The sequence below is a fragment of the Triturus cristatus genome, chromosome 3_1 (genome assembly GCF_964204655.1).
Source record: "Triturus cristatus chromosome 3_1, aTriCri1.1, whole genome shotgun sequence".
NCBI classification, from domain to species: Eukaryota; Metazoa; Chordata; class Amphibia; order Caudata; family Salamandridae; genus Triturus; species Triturus cristatus.
The window spans coordinates 763,276,303-763,298,355 of record NC_140583.1 but is presented as its reverse complement, the minus strand read 5'-3'; positions in this window follow the sequence as shown (position 1 = coordinate 763,298,355).

Below are 22,053 nucleotides of genomic sequence, written 5' to 3'. Positions count from 1 at the left end.
TATTGGTTAATAACATAATTGACACAAATAATTGAAAATAAATTATTCATCAATATAACATTATTCTAAGGAACTATGCGTATTGCATCTGAAAAGATATTATACTAATGATACTCGACACATTGCAGCTCACAATGTACGGTCACAATGTACGGTCAGTTCTGGTACCATAGCACCTCCATATTTACAACCCATGAAGTCAAAAAGCTCTAGCTGCTTTAATTAATTTCTGCAAAAAGAAGAAACAGAAAAAAGAAATTCATGCCTGGGCATGTTTGTGCTTGGTTGGCACTGTGCACAGGGCATGGTCACTGCCTTTGCCCTCTAACAAGTACAGTACCATACCAAGAGTAACCAAATGGGCACTTCCTGCAGCTGTGCTCAGAGGTCAAGTAGGCACTGGGCACGATCTGCACCCATGCCTTATGCCCAGATCAGCTGCACACAGTTCAAATTGTATACTGAGGAGGGCCCGTGTTCTGTACAATGAGACCCAATATCAGTGAGCATATGCAGCTTTGCCTTCGCAGATTTGTGAAAAGTCGGACCTATGTTGCCAGTGTCTAAAACAACAGATCATCCAAAATGCTTTCATGAGCACCGACCCCACCACATCCATCATCTTGGCCCACCCGTGTTCTTTCGTGGCCCTCCCAGATGGAGCATCCTGGAGCCCGGCCTGGACAGCAAGTAGTCAGAATGTGTGCCAGAGAGCACTGCAGGGGTTAACGAGACAGTCAACAGTCGGCGAGAAGACAAGGAGACTGTGCAGACGCCATTCCACGAAGCCCCGCCCCTACCCCCAAACAGTGATGAGGAACAACGCACAGGCCCAGCTGGACCCGAGCCTACTGTAGCTGGCTGGAGATCCCGAAAGCTGGTGTTGTTCCTAAGATTGTGCGAAGGAGGGTGAAAGGTACAGAAGGAATCCATCAAAGATGTGACTGCAGACCCCCTAGGGTGGACAGAGGGGGAGGAAAGGGGTGTGAGTCATTAATGAGGTCTGGACGAAAACACATCCGACTGAAAGGATGTTTCAACATTATTCGCAGGGCTCAATGTTTGCCAATAAGTGAGGCAGTAAGAGAGCGCGAAAAGACAATGTTAGCCGGAATGTGTAAGACCCCCACTTAACACTATGAGGCAGGTTATGGCGGGAACGAGGGAGGCTGCATTCAAGCACTACATGAGACGGTAAGCCTGTCTATGAGCCCAACCCTAATTGCTTAAACTTTTCTTAAAATGTAATCTTGAGTGAATTTGCAGCTTGTACATATGCAAATCTAACCATCTGTAGTAGATATGTACTTACTACCATTCTTATGTGAGTTTAGAGTTTCTCTGTTTCGTATCTTTTATGTAATTCATGTACTCTGAAGTCCTTATGTAATGTAACTGGTATTGTAAAGCGTTCTGACACCTTTGGGTAAAGTCGGCGCTATATAAAAATGCACAAATAAATAAATAAAGCCTTCCAGGAATGATTGAGGCTTTGAAAAGCCTCCGATATAACAGGAATGATTGAGACTTAACTAGAATGTGTGAGGCCAGTGATGCAGGGCGTGAGTGAGGCTTTCTGGACGTGTAGGAAGACTGTAATGCCGGGAAGGATTGAGACTCGAGTGGTGAGTAAGGTCAGTGATACAAGGAACGAGTGGGCTTCAGTGAAGCGAATGACAACAGAGAAAGACTGCTAATAGGCGAGAAGTCACTGAACTCTGTGAACCAGTCATAGCAGGATTCAGTGAGACTCCACTGAAGGGAGTGATCTGTGTGAAGCCAGTAATAGTGAGAATGTTTGATGCTCCTTACTGGGTTTGACACCGCTTATACTGCAACTGAGGGGAACTCCATTAAAATATGGGACCTGCTAAAACCAAAACTGAGGCATGCTCCACTAAGTGTGTAAAGAAGTTAATGTGTTATGGGTGTGTGTAGAGGGCACAGCTCATCCGGGAGGGTACCCTGGCGCTGAAAATCAGGAGCGATATAGGTCGAGACAAGGTGAAATTCAAGAACTGAGGAGGTGGCTCTGATGTGCAGTGGTAGGTAGTTCCAGGCTTTGGGAGTGGGGTAGAAGGCGGCCCGCCACTGGATATGGCTCTGTGTATGTGGCGGATATGTGTGTAGGAGTCTGCCAGAGCAGAGGTGTTGGGTAGGTATGTAGAAGTTAATGCGATTGTTGAGGTGGGATCATTGTTGCGGAAGGCTTTGTCTGAGTGCATGCAGAGCTCCCCTGTGGGTGGGGAGCCAGTGGAGGTCTTTGAGGTGAAGGGTGATGTGGGTGCAGAGGAAGTCTAGATGTGAGTCTAGCAGCTGAACTGTGTATGGCCTGAAGTCTTCAGGTCAGTTGTGCATCATTCCTATGTAGAGTGTGTTGCCATTGTCCAACTTGCTAGTGATGAGGGTGTGGGAGACAGTTCTGCTGTGTCAAAGGGAACCAATATCTGGGAATAAAAGAAACGCCCAGTGAAGAGTGAGACCATGAAACAGGAGATCAATTGAGCTGTGTGAAGCTGGTAATATGAGGAATATGTGAAACAGTAACTGGCTTGGAAAAGCCACTGATACCAAGAATGAGTGAGATACTTCTTTTATGTTTGTAAAGCCCGCCATACAGACAAGCATTGAAAATGCAATAGGTCTCGCCCTCGTTTAAGTTAAAGCAGTTCTGTTTGTAATTAGGTGGCTTATTAGCTTTGCTTTTATTAGTATTTTTCAAACTTTCATGTACATAACATGCTTATGTATGCATATATGTATATGTATGCATGCATATATTTGTATTTATGAGAGGTAGAGGTAGAGAGGTAGAGAGTAGAGAGTAGTAGAGAGAGGTAGAGAGAGAGGTAGAGAGTAGAGAGTGAGTAGTATAGAGTGAGCATTAGAGAGTGAGTAGTAGAGAGTGAGTAGTAGTGAGTAGTAGAGTGTGAGTAGTAGAGAGTAGTAGAGTGAGTAGTAGAGAATGAGTAGTAGAGTGTGAGTAGTAGAGCGTGAGTAGAGAGTACAAGAGAGTAGTAGCCAATGAGCAGTAGAGAGTGAGTAGTAGAGAGTAATAGAGAGTGAGAAGTAGAGAGTGAGTAGTAGTGAGTAGTAGAGAGTGAGTAGTAGAGAGTGAGTAGTAGAGAGTGAGTAGTAGAGAGTAGTAGAGAGTAAGTAGAGTAGTAGAGAGTGAGTAGCAGAGTGAGTAGTAGAGTAGTAGAGTGAGTAGTAGAGAGTAGTAGAGAGTGAGTAGTAGAGAGTAGAGAGTGAGTAGTGAGTAGAGAGTAGTAGAGAGTAGTAGAGAGTGAGTAGTAGAGAGTAGTAGAGAGTGAGTAGATAGCAGTAGAGTAGTAGAGAGTAGTAGAGAATGAGTAGTAGTGAGTGAGTAGTAGAGAGTAATAGAGAGTGAGTAGTAGAGAATGTGTAGTAGAGAGTAGGCAGTAGAGAGTGAGTAGTAGAGAGTGAGTAATGATGAATAGCAGAGTGAATATTAGAGAGAGAGTAGTAGAGAGTGAGTAGTAGAGAGTAGTAGAGAGTGAGTAGTACAGAGTGAGTAGTAGATTGTAGTAGAGTGAGTAGTAGAGAGTAGTAGAGAGTGAGTAGCAGAGTGTGAGTCGTAGAGAGTAGAGAGTAGTAGAGAGTGAGTAGCAGAGAATAAGTAGTACAGAGTGAGTAGTAGAGAGTGAGTAGTACAGAGTAATAGAGAGTGAGTAGTAGAGAGTGAGTAGTAGAGAGTAGTAGAGTGAGTAGTAGAGAGTGAGTCGTAGAGAGTAGTAGAGAGTGAGTAGTAGAAGAGAGTAGTAAAAAGTAAGTAGTAGAGAGTGAGTAGTAGAGCGTGTTTAGAGAGTGAGTAGTAGAGAGTGAGCAGTAGAGAGCGAGTAGTAGAGAGTGAGTAATAGAGAGTAGTAGAGAGTGAGTAGTAGAGAGTGAGCAGTAGAGAGTAGTAGAGAGTAGTATAGATTGAGAGCATGTGTCTGAAAGCACAGACAGCTTTGCTTTAAGCAAATTTTACTTAACAAAAGATAGTCCATAGACACTTTGGCAACACTTGCTTAGATGCTAGAAAACACATGCAAACTCCTGCAGCTTTTTTTTAGGTGTAAAGCATCTAGTTTAAGGAAATGTTTAACACCTGTTGTAGACCGCTTTGCTTTAGGCGGTGAATTTTGCCTAACAAAAGATGGGCCATAGACACTTTTGCAACACTTGCTTAGACACTAGGAAACCGCCAGGCTGAAGCGCGTGTGGGCACCGAAGCCCGGGGGCGCCGCTGTCACTACCCCCGCCGCCGGCAGCACATAAGCTTCTGTATTTGTGTACCTCAGCATTGATACGCGCTGGCGCAGTGGTGCTTTATTTAACGCTGCTACCTTGCCCCCTTCCTCCTCCTGATATGTTTGTTGTCGTTGAAATGGCCCCTCCCTGTCCCCTCATCAGCACATACAGATGAGGCAGAAAGATTGGTGGGGGGGGGGGGGCTCCGCCCGGCCTCTGATCTTTTCTTTCTCAGCCTTTGTGATGACATTGATGATTATGATGGCCAAGTGGACAGTTTGATTTTTTGTGTTCGGAGGTAGTTATAAAGAATCGATATTATATCAAGGGGTAACTTTTGTGATAAACGGCTTTAACCGCGAGGGCTATTCATCATAAGTATGTAGCAAGCAGATAGGTGAAAAGAAATTATATTGCACTAAAGAGTGTATGTCTTCTTATCTCTGCCGCGCCAGGGGAATAAGGGACAAGCCGATCGATGCAGCAGCTGCCCAGAATCACAGGATGTTGAGCCCACACTGAGACTCGAACCCGGTTCCCCAGGTCCAAAGTTGGCAGCTCTGTTCCTTATGGACCATTCTGTGTTACTGTGAAAGAGAATTAACCTATGAAATAAAATGTGTAGTGAGGTTTCGGTAAACTCAAAGGTGTTTGCTTACAAGGGCATTCCTGCACAAAGTAACAAAATGCATGCGAGAAAATATAATTTCCTCACCCATGAGCAAGGTGGGTGAGTGAGCCTTTCCTTCCATTGCCGAGGCTCATGTGCGTGAGCCCAGGTGGAGGACGCGTTTCAGCAAATGCCGTTGCCGCAGTTGTAGCTGGGGTCGTGACACCGAGGAGAGCCCTGGGCTCGAGCCCACATGTGAGGACATGGCGTCACTGATTCAAATGGCACCGGGTGAGGGCGGATGTGACGGTTCTAACGCTTCGCTGTGTTTAGGCGAGGGGTGGTGCTTGGAGGCCTTGGACACCGTGTGCTGTTAGTGGAGCCAACCGTCCCACGGGCCTACGCGAACCCCCCCGGAAGTGAGAGCAGAATAAATCAGTAAATACCTAGACTCCAAAAAGGCAAAGATTCCAGTGGGAGACTTTTACACCAAGCCGAGATCCGTACAGTCACCACTCCATGGTGGTTTCAAAACATAAACCAGAGGACAGAGGAACGTGCTTTTACCAAATTAACAAGCGGCAGTGAAAGGGATCGCTTTTTCGTTGCTATGACAACGAAAGCAAGTGGCAGTGAAAGCGATTGCTTTTTCTTTGCTATGACAACGAAAGCATCGCAAGATGGCGTTGGGCTGTCCACTGTCTGACGGACACGCGCATGCTGTCTGCTATGGACACCTGGCGAGAGCAACCATGTTTGTCCATGCAGACGCGTGCATGCAAGCCCTCCGCAGAATCGATTCCAAAAGGTACTCGCAATAGCGAGGGCAGCGCATGCGCTGCTTTCGCTAGGCAAAGCAAGCGGCAGTGAAAGCGATCGCTTTTTCGTTGCTATGACAACGAAAGCATCGCAAGATGGCGCTGGGCTGTCCACTGTCCGACGGACACGCGCATGCTGTCTGCTATGGACACATGGCGAGAACAGCCATGTTTGTCCATGCAGACGCGTGCATGCAAGCCCTCCGCAGAATCGATTCCAAAAGGTACTCGCAATAGCGAGGGCAGTGCATGCGCTGCTTTCGCTAGGCGAGATCTAAAAAAGGACTCAGTCTCTAGTGTAGTGTGTAAGACCAGTACTAAAAGGGATGAGTGGAGATCCAATTTAGAGTATGTGTATAGTGGTACTGTGAGTGAGTGTAAGGACGGATGTGAGCTCAGTGTACAGAGAATGAATGATATGCCACTGAAGTGTCTGAGGGTTGTGTTAGGAGAATTGAGTGATACCCCATTGATGTGTATGAGACAAAAAATCACAAATACATTAGCCTTTCAGTGAAATATGAGAGCCAGAAATGAATGTGACTGAAATTACGTGTGTGAGGCCAGTGATGCCTGGGAGTGAGTGAGAACCCACTGGTGTATGAAGTCAGCGATACCAGTAATGAATGAATGAAGTCCGTGAGACATGTAATAGAAAGGATGGCTATTCAAAGCTATTCATATCAGAATTGAGTGGGACAGCAACAAATTGAGGCCAGTAACACTTAAAACACGTGATCGTGTAATTAAGTGTGGGTGGCCAGTGACACGACTCCGAAGTGTTTGGACTATTATATTATTTTGTGTAATGAGGAAAGCTTTGTTACAGTGTGTGTATCAGACCAGCCATGAGGGTCCTGTGCCATGGCAAGGATATATTTGCTGACCACATATAGTACTGGCACTGCCACCCTACTACCTTTGTGTATTGCCCCCTTGGTGGCTGATTAGTGTTGCTTTCCTTCAGAACCGACACTGAATGAGTGAGACTCCATCCGAATGCGGGGCCTGTTATGGTGAATGAGGGAGATTCTATTGCAGTGTTTGAGACCCTAATGTGGGAGTAGAAACTGTGTAGGTGATGTAGAGACTGGATGCGTTGTCATGTAAGTGTATGCGGCAATTGTTATGGGAAATAATAACTGACCCTTAAGCAGTGGAAGACCGGAGATATTGGGATTGGTGAGGCAGTAATTATGTTTTTAAGTCCCTTTCTACAGGAATGAATAACACTCCATTGTGTTAGGCTGGTGATGTGCTAATATAGGAGACCACAATAAAAAGGTATGAGCACGTGATCGACGATTATTGCATATAGTTGTTTTATAGTATTTGTGCAGCGCTAACTACCGCTGTCTGGGAGGATGAAGCGCTTGCCTGCGCGGGTCGCACGCTTCCCCATGCGGGTGTGTGGCTCGAAATATATTGCTTTGAGCTAAGGTGAAACGCATTTTCGAAACGTGCCCGAAGAGGTCATTGTGTCATTTATTTCCGGCAGCCCGTGGCCGTGAGACGGCTGCATAAGTGCAATTATCCCAATGCAGTATGCGAGGCCAGCGACTTAGAAATAAGTAAGGCCAAAGGTGCGAGGCACTCGAGAGTCTGTGAAGTGAATAATGGTTTGGGAATGCTTTAGAGCCCATCAAGGGAATGGACGCGTTTCTATTTTTATGCAGGGCTCCAGAGCTGAAAGCAGTAAGTGAAAGTAAGTAGTGGTCCGCGCACGTACGGTGACCCCTAGGGAGCTGGAATGGGAAAAATATACAGTGCGTCATGCAGAAGGGTAAAGGCAAAGATAGAAGGCCTCAGTGTCAGAAGTGAGACCCCATTCCCTCCTCCGCCTGCCGGAAAAACGAGAGGACGTTCCGGGAACAGAGTGCTCGCCTTGAGACAGCGAGCAGTCACAGCTCTGCCCACGCGTGCGCGCATTCACAGCCTCCCTGTTATCCGCAGCGGAGGTGTTCCCTTCTGGGAGAGGTCTGGGCGCGCAGCTCTCACTCCACGGACTGCACCATCTGAGGCGGGAACACCCAGCCGCATGACTCAGGAAGGATATTTCTGAAGACAGGTTCTGTTCGCTTTAGCAACAGGAGCTGTAATGACGGGAGGCAGGGAGGTTGAGACGGAGGTCAAGAGATATTTTGTGAAAAGATTTCTTACGGTACACGAGGGGTGGCGCCTCGGCCGCCGCCTGTGCTTCCAGCGTTATTCATTCAGGCGAGGCGAGTACTGGTAATGGGCGTACAAATTTGAACACTTAGCACTGCATGCTTACCTAAAGCCAGGAGGTGGGCAGAAAGACCATAAGGTGAGGCGAGGGCCTTGTATTGTAGTTCAGCATGATTTGGACTTCTCTTGACAGCCTTACTGCTCTGATTCTCGCCCTTCGTTTGTGATCTTATTGCATCATGCACTATGTCAAATTAGTTTGTATGTCTCAGCATTGGTTTCAATTTAGGGTAGTCTTGCCTAGAGGCGTTTACTTTCTAGCTATCCCTCTTTTACCCACATCACTGCCTTTTCTGCCCGTGGCCGCCAGTATCCTCTTTGCAGCCGCGAATAGGAAGCTGCTGAGTAGTGGGAATAGAGGTCAAAGGGTGCATGACGCCACTTCCTGCAACCCCACATACTGCAGTGAATTGACGTCCATTGGTCTCAACCCAGCCGGTGGACTGTTTGATATACGTGGTGGACTGTTTGATATACGTGTTCGGGCACAGACGTGCCCTCTAACAAAACCACCACCATATCTGTCCATAATGATACCTACTTGAAGCCTCCATGGAGAAGTTAACTAGGACTAATTGTGCTGATCAATTCCCATCTTCAGTCTTTCGCTTGGTTTCTGAAGTTGTGAAGGGATGTTAGACAGTGGAAGAATGCTTGGATACGAGGCATTGTCAAGGGGAGTATGGACAACATTTGCCAAGAACAAATGGTCCAACTCTTTGTAAGTGCACTCATGTGTTACCTGGAGCATTAGTTCAAGGTGGTTTACTGCTGAGGGTCATTACAGGTGGACCAGTGTCTCTGGACCTAATAATTCCTTGTCCAGAGACACTAGGTCCAATTTTTCATCCATTGAAGCCCTCGCATTACCCCTGCAGCACCAGAGAGAGTGCAAACAATGCTGGCTTGGCCTAGTCCAACTCTTTTCTGGCCTGCAAAGTCCCATCAATCAATCAATCAATAAATCAATCAATCAGGTTTGTAAAACGCAGCTACTCACCGTGAGGGTCGCAAGGCGCTGTGGGGGCACAGCGGATCAGACTAAGTGCTAAGTTGATCCGAAGAGACGGGTCTTGATGTCCTTCCTGAATCGCGTCAGGGAGGGTGATTTCCTGAGGTGGATGGGCAGGGTGTTCCATGCCTTGGAGGCGAGGTAGAAGAAGGACATTCGTCTGTTTCTGGTCTTGCGGATACGTGGGACGGTAGCCAGGGAAACCTGGGCGTAGCGGAGGTGTCTGTTAGGTACATGTAATGTGCGGCGGTGATTCAGGTATTCAGGTTGCGCGTTGTGAAGGGCCTTGTATGTATGGGTGAGGAGTTTGAAGGTTCTTTTTCTGGTGACTGGGATGGAGTGGAGGTCGCGGAGATGTTGAGTGATGTGGCTGTGATGGGGGATATCAAGGATTAGTCTTGCTGTAGTGTTCTGGATATTCTGGAGTCTTCAGAAGAGTTTCTGGGTGACGCCGGTGTAGAGTGTGTTGCCGTAGTCGAGTCTGCTGCTGATGAGGGCATGGGTGACTATCTTCCTGGATTTGGTGGGGATCCATCTAAAGGTCTTTCAAAGCAGGTGGAGTGTGTTAAAGCAGGCCAAGAAGACTGTGTTTATTTGGTGGTCCATTGTGAGCGAGGAGTCCAGTATGATGCTGAGGTTTTGTGCGTGCTTCGGTGGGGGTAGAGTGACTTCCTAGAGCAGAGGGCCACCAGAAGTTGTTCCAAGTGGAGTGGGAGGCTCCCAGGATGAGGACTTCTGTCTTGTCTGAGTTGAGCTTCAGGCAGCTGTACTTCATCCAGGCGGCGATGGCTTTCATTCCTTCGTGGAAGTTGTTCCTGGCGACAGTGGGTTCTGTAGTGAGGGAGAGGATCAGTTGGGTGTCATCGGCTTAGGAGATGATGTTGAGCCAGTGGTTCCTGACGATGGCTGCGAGGGGGGCCATATAGACATTGAAGAGGGTGGGGCGGAGGGAGGAGCCCTGGGGTACTCTGCAGCTAATCTCTGTAGGTTTCGAGACGTACGATGGGAGTCTAACCCATTGTGTTTCTGCGGGTGAGGAAGGAGTGGATCCAGTTGAGGGCCTTGTCGCGGATACCAGCATCGTGGAGTCTTGTGGCTAGGGTGCAGTGGGAGATGGTGTTGAAGGCCGCTGAGAGGTACAGTAGGACGAGAGCTGTGGTTTCGCCCTAGTCGAGGAGGGAGCGGATGTCTTCTGTGGCGGTGAGGAGAGCGGTCTGGCAGCTATGATTGCTTCGGAATCCAGATTGGGAGATGACCAGGACGTGGTTGGTTTAGATAAAGTCATTGAGCTGGGCGTTGATGGCTTTTTCGATGACTTAGGCTGGGAACGGGAGCAGGGAGATGTGCCTAAAGTTCTTGAGGTCCTTTGGGTCCGCAGAGGGTTTCTTCAGGAGGGGCTTGCTCTCTGCGTGTTTCCAGTCATTGGGGAAGGTGGCGGTCTCGAGGAAGCAGTTGACGGTTTGGCTTAGCTCAGGTGTGATGGCGGAGGTGGCTCTGTGGAAGATACGGTGCGGGCAGGGGTCCGAAGGTGCTCCGGTGTAGATGCTTTTCATGGTCTTTTTGGTGTAATCTGTGGTGAGTGGGAACCAGCTGTGCAGAGTCGGTTGGGGGGGAGTTCGGCGTCAGTTGTCGTGGTTGCTTGCATGGTGGGGTGGTCCTGGGTGTAGATGTTGTCGTAGATAGTCTTGATCTTGTGATAGAAGGAGGTGCCGAGTCTGTTGCAGAGATTTTGGGAGGGTGGGACGCCTGTGGCTTCGCTGTTGGTTTTGGCGAACTCCTCGATGATGCTGAAGAGTTCTTTGCTATTGTGTGCGTTGCTGGTGATTCTGTCTTGGAGGGTCTGCCTCCTTGTAGTTTTGATGAGGTAGTGGTGTGCGGTGGTGGCTGCTTTGAAGGTGGTGTGGACTTCTAGGGTTTTGTTGTTCCTCCATGTCTTCTTGAGCCGTCTAAAGGGGAGTTTGGACTCTTAAAGCGCAGGGTGAACCAGCTTGCTTTCTTGACGTGTTATTTGCCAGTCGCTTTCTTAAGGGGGCAAGGGTGTCGGCGCAGTTTGTGATCCATTGGTGGAGGATGCGTGCTGTGGTGTTGACATCTGAGGATGTCGGTGGTGATGTGTCATTGTGAAAAGTGGAGAGTTGATCTTCTGTGACCATGTTCCAGCTTCTGTGGGGTAAAGGTGGGCGTGCTGGTGTGCGATGGGTTTGTTGAAAGAGAAGTGGATGCAGTGGTTGTTGGTCCAGAGGAGTTCGATGGTGTGACTGTAGGAGATACTGTTTCCTGCAGCAAAAACGGGGTCCAGTGTGTGTCCTGCTGTGTGCATGGTAGAGGTGACTAGCTGTTTAAGTCCTACGTTGGCAATGTTCTCAAGGATGGAGGAGGTGTTAGGATCATTTTGGTTGTCCAGGTGGAAGTTGAGGTCTCTGAGTAGGATGTAGTCAATGGATGCAAAGGCCTGGGATGCGATGAGGTCGACGATGCAGTCGGTGAAAGAGGCACGGGGACCGGGTGTCTGTAGACGAGGGTGCCGCAGAGGGTGGTTTTTGGGTTGGTCTGGATCTGGAAGTGGAGGTGTTCCATGTGGGTTGCTGGGTCATCAGAGTGGGTGGTCAGGAGGAGGGAGCTTTTGTGGACAATGATGATACGTTCTCCTCGCTGGATGGGATGATCCTTGCAGGTGATCTTGTATCCGTGGGGATGGCAGTAGCAATTATTTCACAAAAAGAGGGGGGACCGGGAGCGTAATTAGAGAGTAGGTCCAGTACCCGTGCTCCCTCAGAATCACTTAAATATTACGAGAGGGTAACTGTTCCTAAGGGAATATGGTTGTATGTGTTCTCTCAATGTGGTGTGGGGAATTTCTCCTTTTGTATATAGTGCCCTCACACACCCTTTCGGGTGTCTTGCTTCATCATAGGGCGTTGCTCCTCGTGGGGGTGGCGCTGCAGTCCCCCACGGGCCCCGCAAGAGGGCTCTTTGGCGGAGATCTTTTGGTTGGAGACGCCGCAGTTGTGCATGGGTGTGTGTGGGCCTATAGGAAGACAAGTGGGTGGTGCGGTTAAAAAATTGCTGGGTAGAGTTTCAGACCTTTATTCACAGCTCTACCTGGCAAATGGTTAAAATTAGTAATCCTGGAGCTACTCTTAGTGAAAGAAATAAAAGAGGGCAGATCCTGGAAAGTAACTGCTGCTCTCAGGAATGTGAATGGGGAGCCTACTGGTGAGTGGTCAACATGTTTCGCGCTTACGGGTGGGTCCTTAAGGGATCCCAAATGCGCTTCGTCAGGACCTAAGACAAATAAATAGTGAGTGAAAGTGTTTGTGAGTAAACAGAATAACAGGTTTCAGTAAAATGTGGTTCTGTAGACCTGTTGTACCTCAATGTTAAGGTTGACCAGCGTCTTTGCGCTGAGAGGTTTACCCGTCTTTTCTGGAAACCTCAACCCAACCTGGATTGGTAGGGAAAAAAAGGGGGAGAGACACACACATGGACAGGGGAGAGAAATATGCAAAGAAAAATAACATCAAGGTAAATACTTATACATTGTATGTCAAGAATGCCATATAGGCAACACAGGATAGTTAAAATGCAAGCCATGCTTCTAAAGGTAACATAACATGCGCGTGTGACGGACTCGTTTGTGAGGACTGTGACATCAATGTGCCTTGAATCCGTTACTATGCAGTGAGAGTATCGTCGTATTCGAGTGCCTCACTTGTCCAGCTGTTCGTGTGAGGCAAGAAACTTACCCCGTGGGAACTGATGCTGGCTTTATCGTGGCTATAACGGGAGACGAGCAGTATCTCTACAGTGGTGTGTTTGTTTTAGTGAAGATAACACAAATAACTATATCCGTGAAACAGTGGTGAAGTAAAAGGTAAAGAACTAGATTACTAGTTGAAGCCTACCCTCGAGTTGTAGGGATTAGGGCTCCATCAGCAAAGTGGAGTTGGCAATAGGAGAGACTATCAGAGGGGGAAACAGAGCAAGATGTCAAGATAATCGGTATCTATGTCAGACCTAAAAATAGCGCGGCTAGGCTCACCTCTCTCGTTTCGAAATACTCACACGTGCTCCTTCGCCCGGGACGTAGTGACCTACCCCTTCTCCGTCTATCGCTGGAATGGATAGCGATAGAGCGAGGTCAATTTACTTATATCCGATTTCTCGTGCTGCACTGTTCTAATTGGGGGTTGTCCCTGGGCGCAGACAAATGACGTCACTACGTTGCGTGGTTGGGTAACTATGGCAACAGGTAGGACGCTATTTGTAGGCGTGATAGCGTCTGGTGAGTGATCGTCAGTTTAATCGTTATGTGAATGGTTGTCATGGTTATTCTGGCGAGATGGAGACGCTTCCTGATGCAGGACGGAGCGTCGTACAAGTTGCGGTCTCTGTAGAAGAGTGCCGTACATATCGGAGACTGAGCTCCGTTCCTTGGGGATCGGTTGTTATTATATCACGTTGGGGTAACTACCCGCATTGACTAAAAAATTGCTCGTGTGTATATTATTGAATGTCAATAAAGTTTTAAGTGAAAAAAAGCCAAAGATCATGATATAGGGAGATATGGGGGCTTCTGTGGAGAGCTAGTGGCAGATGAAGACTCTGTGTGAATTAAAGCCGTTGTTGTGTCCCATCATTCAAAAATAGCGCAAATATACCACATGTTTTATCGAGTGAATGGAGGGTAGGTTTTTAAACCTGTATTCAGAACGTCTTATAATGGCCTTCTTTATTCGCTACTAGTCGTATCGAAGGTTGTTCTGCGTGTATGACAGAGACAGATATCTCAGCAACTGGGGGTATGAAATAACAGTGTTTAGATCATTTAGTGAACATAGTCTGAGTTGGTAAGTGGATCGTAGTAAAGTGTGTGCTACGTGTATGACAGAGACAGACTTCTCAGCAAAAGGGGGTATGCAATAACAATATTCAGATATTGTAGTGAACATAGTTTGAGTTGGTATGTGGATGTTATGTCAACTCCACCCATGGAATTTCATCGTTCAGACCTATTGTGTCGCATCTCAGTCTATGGACCCATCGTTGTTCCTGTTTGAACAAGGTCTGTTTTGTCCAGTGAGGATTGGAATCAATGATGGTCCATCTTAGACTATTAGCGGTGTGTCCTTCCTCTGTAAAGTGTGTCAACAGTTTCGTGTTGGTCTTTCCTCGTCTGATGGTGCTCTTATGTTCCCCCATGCGGACCTTGACTGCTCTAGTAGTCATTCCTACATACCTCTTGTTACATGGGCATACAATGGTGTAGACACAATTAGTTGTGTTACAGTTAGTGTGTCTCATTTGACGCCACGGTGTATTGAGGCCTAAGTCGATTTCCTTGGAAACCGTCGTCTCTGCACAGCTCGAACAGGAGCCGCAAGGGTAGTGGCCTACTACAGGTGGTAGAGACCAGAGTGTAGATTGGTGTGTGGTTAGTGGTTTTGGCCTTGTATGTACTAGATGATCTTTCAGATTCATTGTGCGTTTGAATGCGAAGAGGGGTGGTGGTCCTGGTTCAAATGAACCGGAATTAAGTATAGGCCAATGTCTCCTGATTGCTCTTTGCACATTGTTCGAGCTCGGAGTGAATGTGGTGACACAGGTCATTGTGTCTAGTACAGGTTTTTCTTTGGTCTCGAGCAGTGCTGCCCTAGTGCTGTTTTTGGCTCTCTTGTGTGCCTGACGAATAATGTTCTTCGGATAGTGCCGTTTTACCAGATTATCTCTGAGGAGATCTGACTGTATTTCAAATTCTTTGGTGGTGTCACAGTTCCTTCGGAGGCGTAGGAATTGGCCAACCGGTAGGTTGTTCCTGAGTGCCCTAGGGTGGTGACTGTCATAGATAAGGAGATTGTTCCTATCCGTGGGTTTTCTGTAATTGGTAGTGTGTAGACATCCATTTTCCAAGGAGATGAGAAGGTCCAGAAATGGAATGGATTGACGTGACCTGGTGCTGGTAAACTTCAAGTACGGGTCAGAGTATTAACCCAGTTACAGAATTCAGTGCATTGGTCTCCATTCCCTTGCCAAAACACGATAACATCGTCTATATAACGACGCCATAGCAGAATGTGCTCCTTAAATGGGTTGTTGTCTCCCAAAATGTGTCTCTCTTCAAAGTGGGCCATGTAAAGGCAAGCCAGACTCGGCGCGAAAGTGCTTCCCATGCTCGTGCCTTGTATCTGATGGAAGAGTTGATTTTTAAAGGCAAAGAAATTCTCCTTGAGAGCCAGGGAAGCACAGTCGCAAATGAAGGAGATAGGTGTTATGTAGGGCCATGGTACGATTTTCCGGAGGGTGTCTTCTAGGACATCCAACGTGGCATCCTGCGGGATATTCGTATAAAGGGCTTCAACGTCCATAGTCACCAGGAAGTTTATACGGTTGGCGTCAGGGAATTGATCGATGAGATTCAGGACTTCTGTGGTATCTCTCAGGTAGGTAGGCGTCTGGCTCACCAAGGGGCGCAGGTAAAAGTCGCAGAATTTACTCAGTGGTTCTAACACAGAGTTAATACCAGAGACAATCGGTCTGCCGGGAGGGGGGGTGACCCCTTTGTGGATCTTGGGGAGAGTATAAAAGTATGGGGTCCGAGGTTCTTCTGTCGTCAGGAAGTTGGCTTCTTGTTGTGAAATCCAGCCTTCAACGGATGCCTCGTTGACCATGCTCTTGATCATTGTAGATAGACGTTGAGTGGGATCTTCTGTGATCACTTCATAGTAGGTAGTATTGTTCAGCTGGCGAGTGCATTCTCTGTCATAAGAATCTTGATCCTGGATGACGATGGCACCCCCCTTGTCTGCTGGTTTGAGTATTATCTCCCGATCATCTATGATGGTACGCAGGATGTGTCTCTCCTCCTTTGACAAATTGTCGTATGGTTGTTTCCTGTTAAGTGTTCCTATGTCTTTCAAGACCGCTTGTTCGTAAGTGAGGACCTCGTGGGGTGTCATGGCCATGGTAGGGGTGAATTTAGAGGGTTTCTTCAAACCCGTCTCCGTGGGAGGATTATCTGGTTTTTCTTGAAAGAAAGCTTTGAGTCTAACTTTCCGGAAGAACTGATGAAGTTCTTGGTGTAACTTGAAAGAGTCTTCTTTGGGTGTGGGAACAAATCCTAAACCCTTTTCAAGTAGCATGGTTTCTTTCTCTGTAAGTGGTCTGGAAGAGAGGTTCAACACTAGGGTCTCTGGCCTCTCGCTTGGCTCCGTAGTGTCATCGGTTCCTGATCTTGCCACTGTACTTTCTTGTAATTTCCTCTTCTTCTGCCTCTTCCTTTGCCCCTCCCTCTGTTGTGAAAAGGTGGGTTCGGGAATTGCTGGAATTGTGTAGGCAGAAGATGATGGGTTGGAGGTACATGCCACATGGGTGGAGGGCCCATCCATTGTCCCGGGTAGTTCGGTGGTTGGAACGACGGGTGTGTGAAATGGGGTGGTGGTGGAGGATTCTGAAATAAGGGAGGGCGTATTTGTTGAGGAGCCCCTCTGGCGTACTGTGTGTACCGCTGTCCTTCATAACTAGAATCACTGCCGAATGATCCTGTCCTACTGGATCTAGTGCTGCTTCCTTCATCTGAGGATGTGTCATGATTCTGGAAAACATAGTCTTCCTTCGTATAAGGGTATACCTTTTCTTTGTTGAACCGTTTTAAATCTTTTTGAAGTTTTGTGATTTTTTGTTGAGTCAGGAAATCTTTATGTTCGTTCATTTCCTCATTAATTTCCGCAAGTCTTGACTTGAATGAAGAAATAGAGATGCCTGTTTTTAAGCCATTTTCAGCTATAGTGATCTGGATGAGAAGCTCATCTGAGAGACGTTTAGCCGTATTGATTATTAGCACGAGCCAGTCTCGTGTACACTTCCATGCTATTTGTGACCATTCCGTACGGAATGTCAGGTCTTCTAAAAAAATTCTAGGGGGTAAGGTGACTAGGAGACCGTTGGGTGCAACGTTCGCTCTCAGATATTCCGTCATCATTAATCCATGTAGGGCTGTCTTGATTTGTAGTTTCCTAAGTGATTGTAGAGATTTCCAGTCGTCTGCTTTGCTGCCTGTAGCAGCGCTGCCATCATCTCCTAGTAGTGAGGGTGCCCGAAGTATCTCAGCTATTGTGTCATCGTCAAAGCTGAGGCCAACGGTATCCATGTTAAGTGTGAGAACTCGGAACAGAGCAGTTGTCTGTGTATAGTTAGGAAAGAGGAAAAGGAGATAGATGGGTCCCGCGGCTGGCTGCCGTACGTTAATTATTTCACAAAAAGAGGGGGGACCGGGAGCGTAATTAGAGAGTAGGTCCAGTACCCGTGCTCCCTCAGAATCACTTAAATATTACGAGAGGGTAACTGTTCCTAAGGGAATATGGTTGTATGTGTTCTCTCAATGTGGTGTGGGGAATTTCTCCTTTTGTATATAGTGCCCTCACACACCCTTTCGGGTGTCTTGCTTCATCATAGGGCGTTGCTCCTCGTGGGGGTGGCGCTGCAGTCCCCCACGGGCCCCGCAAGAGGGCTCTTTGGCGGAGATCTTTTGGTTGGAGACGCCGCAGTTGTGCATGGGTGTGTGTGGGCCTATAGGAAGACAAGTGGGTGGTGCGGTTAAAAAATTGCTGGGTAGAGTTTCAGACCTTTATTCACAGCTCTACCTGGCAAATGGTTAAAATTAGTAATCCTGGAGCTACTCTTAGTGAAAGAAATAAAAGAGGGCAGATCCTGGAAAGTAACTGCTGCTCTCAGGAATGTGAATGGGGAGCCTACTGGTGAGTGGTCAACATGTTTCGCGCTTACGGGTGGGTCCTTAAGGGATCCCAAATGCGCTTCGTCAGGACCTAAGACAAATAAATAGTGAGTGAAAGTGTTTGTGAGTAAACAGAATAACAGGTTTCAGTAAAATGTGGTTCTGTAGACCTGTTGTACCTCAATGTTAAGGTTGACCAGCGTCTTTGCGCTGAGAGGTTTACCCGTCTTTTCTGGAAACCTCAACCCAACCGTTGAAGGCTGGATTTCACAACAAGAAGCCAACTTCCTGACGACAGAAGAACCTCGGACCCCATACTTTTATACTCTCCCCAAGATCCACAAAGGGGTCACCCCCCCTCCCGGCAGACCGATTGTCTCTGGTATTAACTCTGTGTTAGAACCACTGAGTAAATTCTGCGACTTTTACCTGCGCCCCTTGGTGAGCCAGACGCCTACCTACCTGAGAGATACCACAGAAGTCCTGAATCTCATCGATCAATTCCCTGACGCCAACCGTATAAACTTCCTGGTGACTATGGACGTTGAAGCCCTTTATACGAATATCCCGCAGGATGCCACGTTGGATGTCCTAGAAGACACCCTCCGGAAAATCGTACCATGGCCCTACATAACACCTATCTCCTTCATTTGCGACTGTGCTTCCCTGGCTCTCAAGGAGAATTTCTTTGCCTTTAAAAATCAACTCTTCCATCAGATACAAGGCACGAGCATGGGAAGCACTTTCGCGCCGAGTCTGGCTTGCCTTTACATGGCCCACTTTGAAGAGAGACACATTTTGGGAGACAACAACCCATTTAAGGAGCACATTCTGCTATGGCGTCGTTATATAGACGATGTTATCGTGTTTTGGCAAGGGAATGGAGACCAATGCACTGAATTCTGTAACTGGGTTAATACTCTGAACCCGTACTTGAAGTTTACCAGCACCAGGTCACGTCAATCCATTCCATTTCTGGACCTTCTCATCTCCTTGGAAAATGGATGTCTACACACTACCAATTACAGAAAACCCACGGATAGGAACAATCTCCTTATCTATGACAGTCACCACCCTAGGGCACTCAGGAACAACCTACCGGTTGGCCAATTCCTACGCCTCCGAAGGAACTGTGACACCACCAAAGAATTTGAAATACAGTCAGATCTCCTCAGAGATAATCTGGTAAAACGGCACTATCCGAAGAACATTATTCGTCAGGCACACAAGAGAGCCAAAAACAGCACTAGGGCAGCACTGCTCGAGACCAAAGAAAAACCTGTACTAGACACAATGACCTGTGTCACCACATTCACTCCGAGCTCGAACAATGTGCAAAGAGCAATCAGGAGACATTGGCCTATACTTAATTCCGGTTCATTTGAACCAGGACCACCACCCCTCTTCGCATTCAAACGCACAATGAATCTGAAAGATCATCTAGTACATACAAGGCCAAAACCACTAACCACACACCAATCTACACTCTGGTCTCTACCACCTGTAGTAGGCCACTACCCTTGCGGCTCCTGTTCGAGCTGTGCAGAGACGACGGTTTCCAAGGAAATCGACTTAGGCCTCAATACACCGTGGCGTCAAATGAGACACACTAACTGTAACACAACTAATTGTGTCTACACCATTGTATGCCCATGTAACAAGAGGTATGTAGGAATGACTACTAGAGCAGTCAAGGTCCGCATGGGGGAACATAAGAGCACCATCAGACGAGGAAAGACCAACACGAAACTGTTGACACACTTTACAGAGGAAGGACACACCGCTAATAGTCTAAGATGGACCATCATTGATTCCAATCCTCACTGGACAAAACAGACCTTGTTCAAACAGGAACAACGATGGGTCCATAGACTGAGATGCGACACAATAGGTCTGAACGATGAAATTCCATGGGTGGAGTTGACATAACATCCACATACCAACTCAAACTATGTTCACTACAATATCTGAATATTGTTATTGCATACCCCCTTTTGCTGAGAAGTCTGTCTCTGTCATACACGTAGCACACACTTTACTACGATCCACTTACCAACTCAGACTATGTTCACTAAATGATCTAAACACTGTTATTTCATACCCCCAGTTGCTGAGATATCTGTCTCTGTCATACACGCAGAACAACCTTCGATACGACTAGTAGCGAATAAAGAAGGCCATTATAAGACGTTCTGAATACAGGTTTAAAAACCTACCCTCCATTCACTCGATAAAACATGTGGTATATTTGCGCTATTTTTGAATGATGGGACACAACAACGGCTTTAATTCACACAGAGTCTTCATCTGCCACTAGCTCTCCACAGAAGCCCCCATATCTCCCTATATCATGATCTTTGGCTTTTTTTCACTTAAAACTTTATTGACATTCAATAATATACACACGAGCAATTTTTTAGTCAATGCGGGTAGTTACCCCAACGTGATATAATAACAACCGATCCCCAAGGAACGGAGCTCAGTCTCCGATATGTACGGCACTCTTCTACAGAGACCGCAACTTGTACGACGCTCCGTCCTGCATCAGGAAGCGTCTCCATCTCGCCAGAATAACCATGACAACCATTCACATAACGATTAAACTGACGATCACTCACCAGACGCTATCACGCCTACAAATAGCGTCCTACCTGTTGCCATAGTTACCCAACCACGCAACGTAGTGACGTCATTTGTCTGCGCCCAGGGACAACCCCCAATTAGAACAGTGCAGCACGAGAAATCGGATATAAGTAAATTGACCTCGCTCTATCGCTATCCATTCCAGCGATAGACGGAGAAGGGGTAGGTCACTACGTCCCGGGCGAAGGAGCACGTGTGAGTATTTCGAAACGAGAGAGGTGAGCCTAGCCGCGCTATTTTTAGGTCTGACATAGATACCGATTATCTTGACATCTTGCTCTGTTTCCCCCTCTGATAGTCTCTCCTATTGCCAACTCCACTTTGCTGATGGAGCCCTAATCCCTACAACTCGAGGGTAGGCTTCAACTAGTAATCTAGTTCTTTACCTTTTACTTCACCACTGTTTCACGGATATAGTTATTTGTGTTATCTTCACTAAAACAAACACACCACTGTAGAGATACTGCTCGTCTCCCGTTATAGCCACGATAAAGCCAGCATCAGTTCCCACGGGGTAAGTTTCTTGCCTCACACGAACAGCTGGACAAGTGAGGCACTCGAATACGACGATACTCTCACTGCATAGTAACGGATTCAAGGCACATTGATGTCACAGTCCTCACAAACGAGTCCGTCACACGCGCATGTTATGTTACCTTTAGAAGCATGGCTTGCATTTTAACTATCCTGTGTTGCCTATATGGCATTCTTGACATACAATGTATAAGTATTTACCTTGATGTTATTTTTCTTTGCATATTTCTCTCCCCTGTCCATGTGTGTGTCTCTCCCCCTTTTTTTCCCTACCAATCCAGGTTGGGTTGAGGTTTCCAGAAAAGACGGGTAAACCTCTCAGCGCAAAGACGCTGGTCAACCTTAACATTGAGGTACAACAGGTCTACAGAACCACATTTTACTGAAACCTGTTATTCTGTTTACTCACAAACACTTTCACTCACTATTTATTTGTCTTAGGTCCTGACGAAGCGCATTTGGGATCCCTTAAGGACCCACCCGTAAGCGCGAAACATGTTGACCACTCACCAGTAGGCTCCCCATTCACATTCCTGAGAGCAGCAGTTACTTTCCAGGATCTGCCCTCTTTTATTTCTTTCACTAAGAGTAGCTCCAGGATTACTAATTTTAACCATTTGCCAGGTAGAGCTGTGAATAAAGGTCTGAAACTCTACCCAGCAATTTTTTAACCGCACCACCCACTTGTCTTCCTATAGGCCCACACACACCCATGCACAACTGCGGCGTCTCCAACCAAAAGATCTCCGCCAAAGAGCCCTCTTGCGGGGCCTGTGGGGGACTGCAGCGCCACCCCCACGAGGAGCAACGCCCTATGATGAAGCAAGACACCCGAAAGGGTGTGTGAGGGCACTATATACAAAAGGAGAAATTCCCCACACCACATTGAGAGAACACATATGGCAGTAGCAATGCCTGGCACTGAGCTGGAGTTCATCCAGGTTTCCGCCAGGAAGGCGATGTCGGGCGAGGCGGCATCGAGGATGTCCCAGGTCTCTGTGGCGTGTTTGTGGAGATATCGTACATTGAGGAGGATGCACTTGAGAGGTTTTGGTGCAGTGAGGGTCGTTAGGTTGGGTGAGGGAGCTTGGGTACAAAGGTGGGTGAAGGTGAGGTGGCAGTGAAGGCAGGAGAGCGGGCCATGGGTGTTGATCGGTTTCAGGAGCTGGCAGTTGTTGTAGCATCAGGGATTGAGCTCGGGGAGGATGCTGGCATTGTA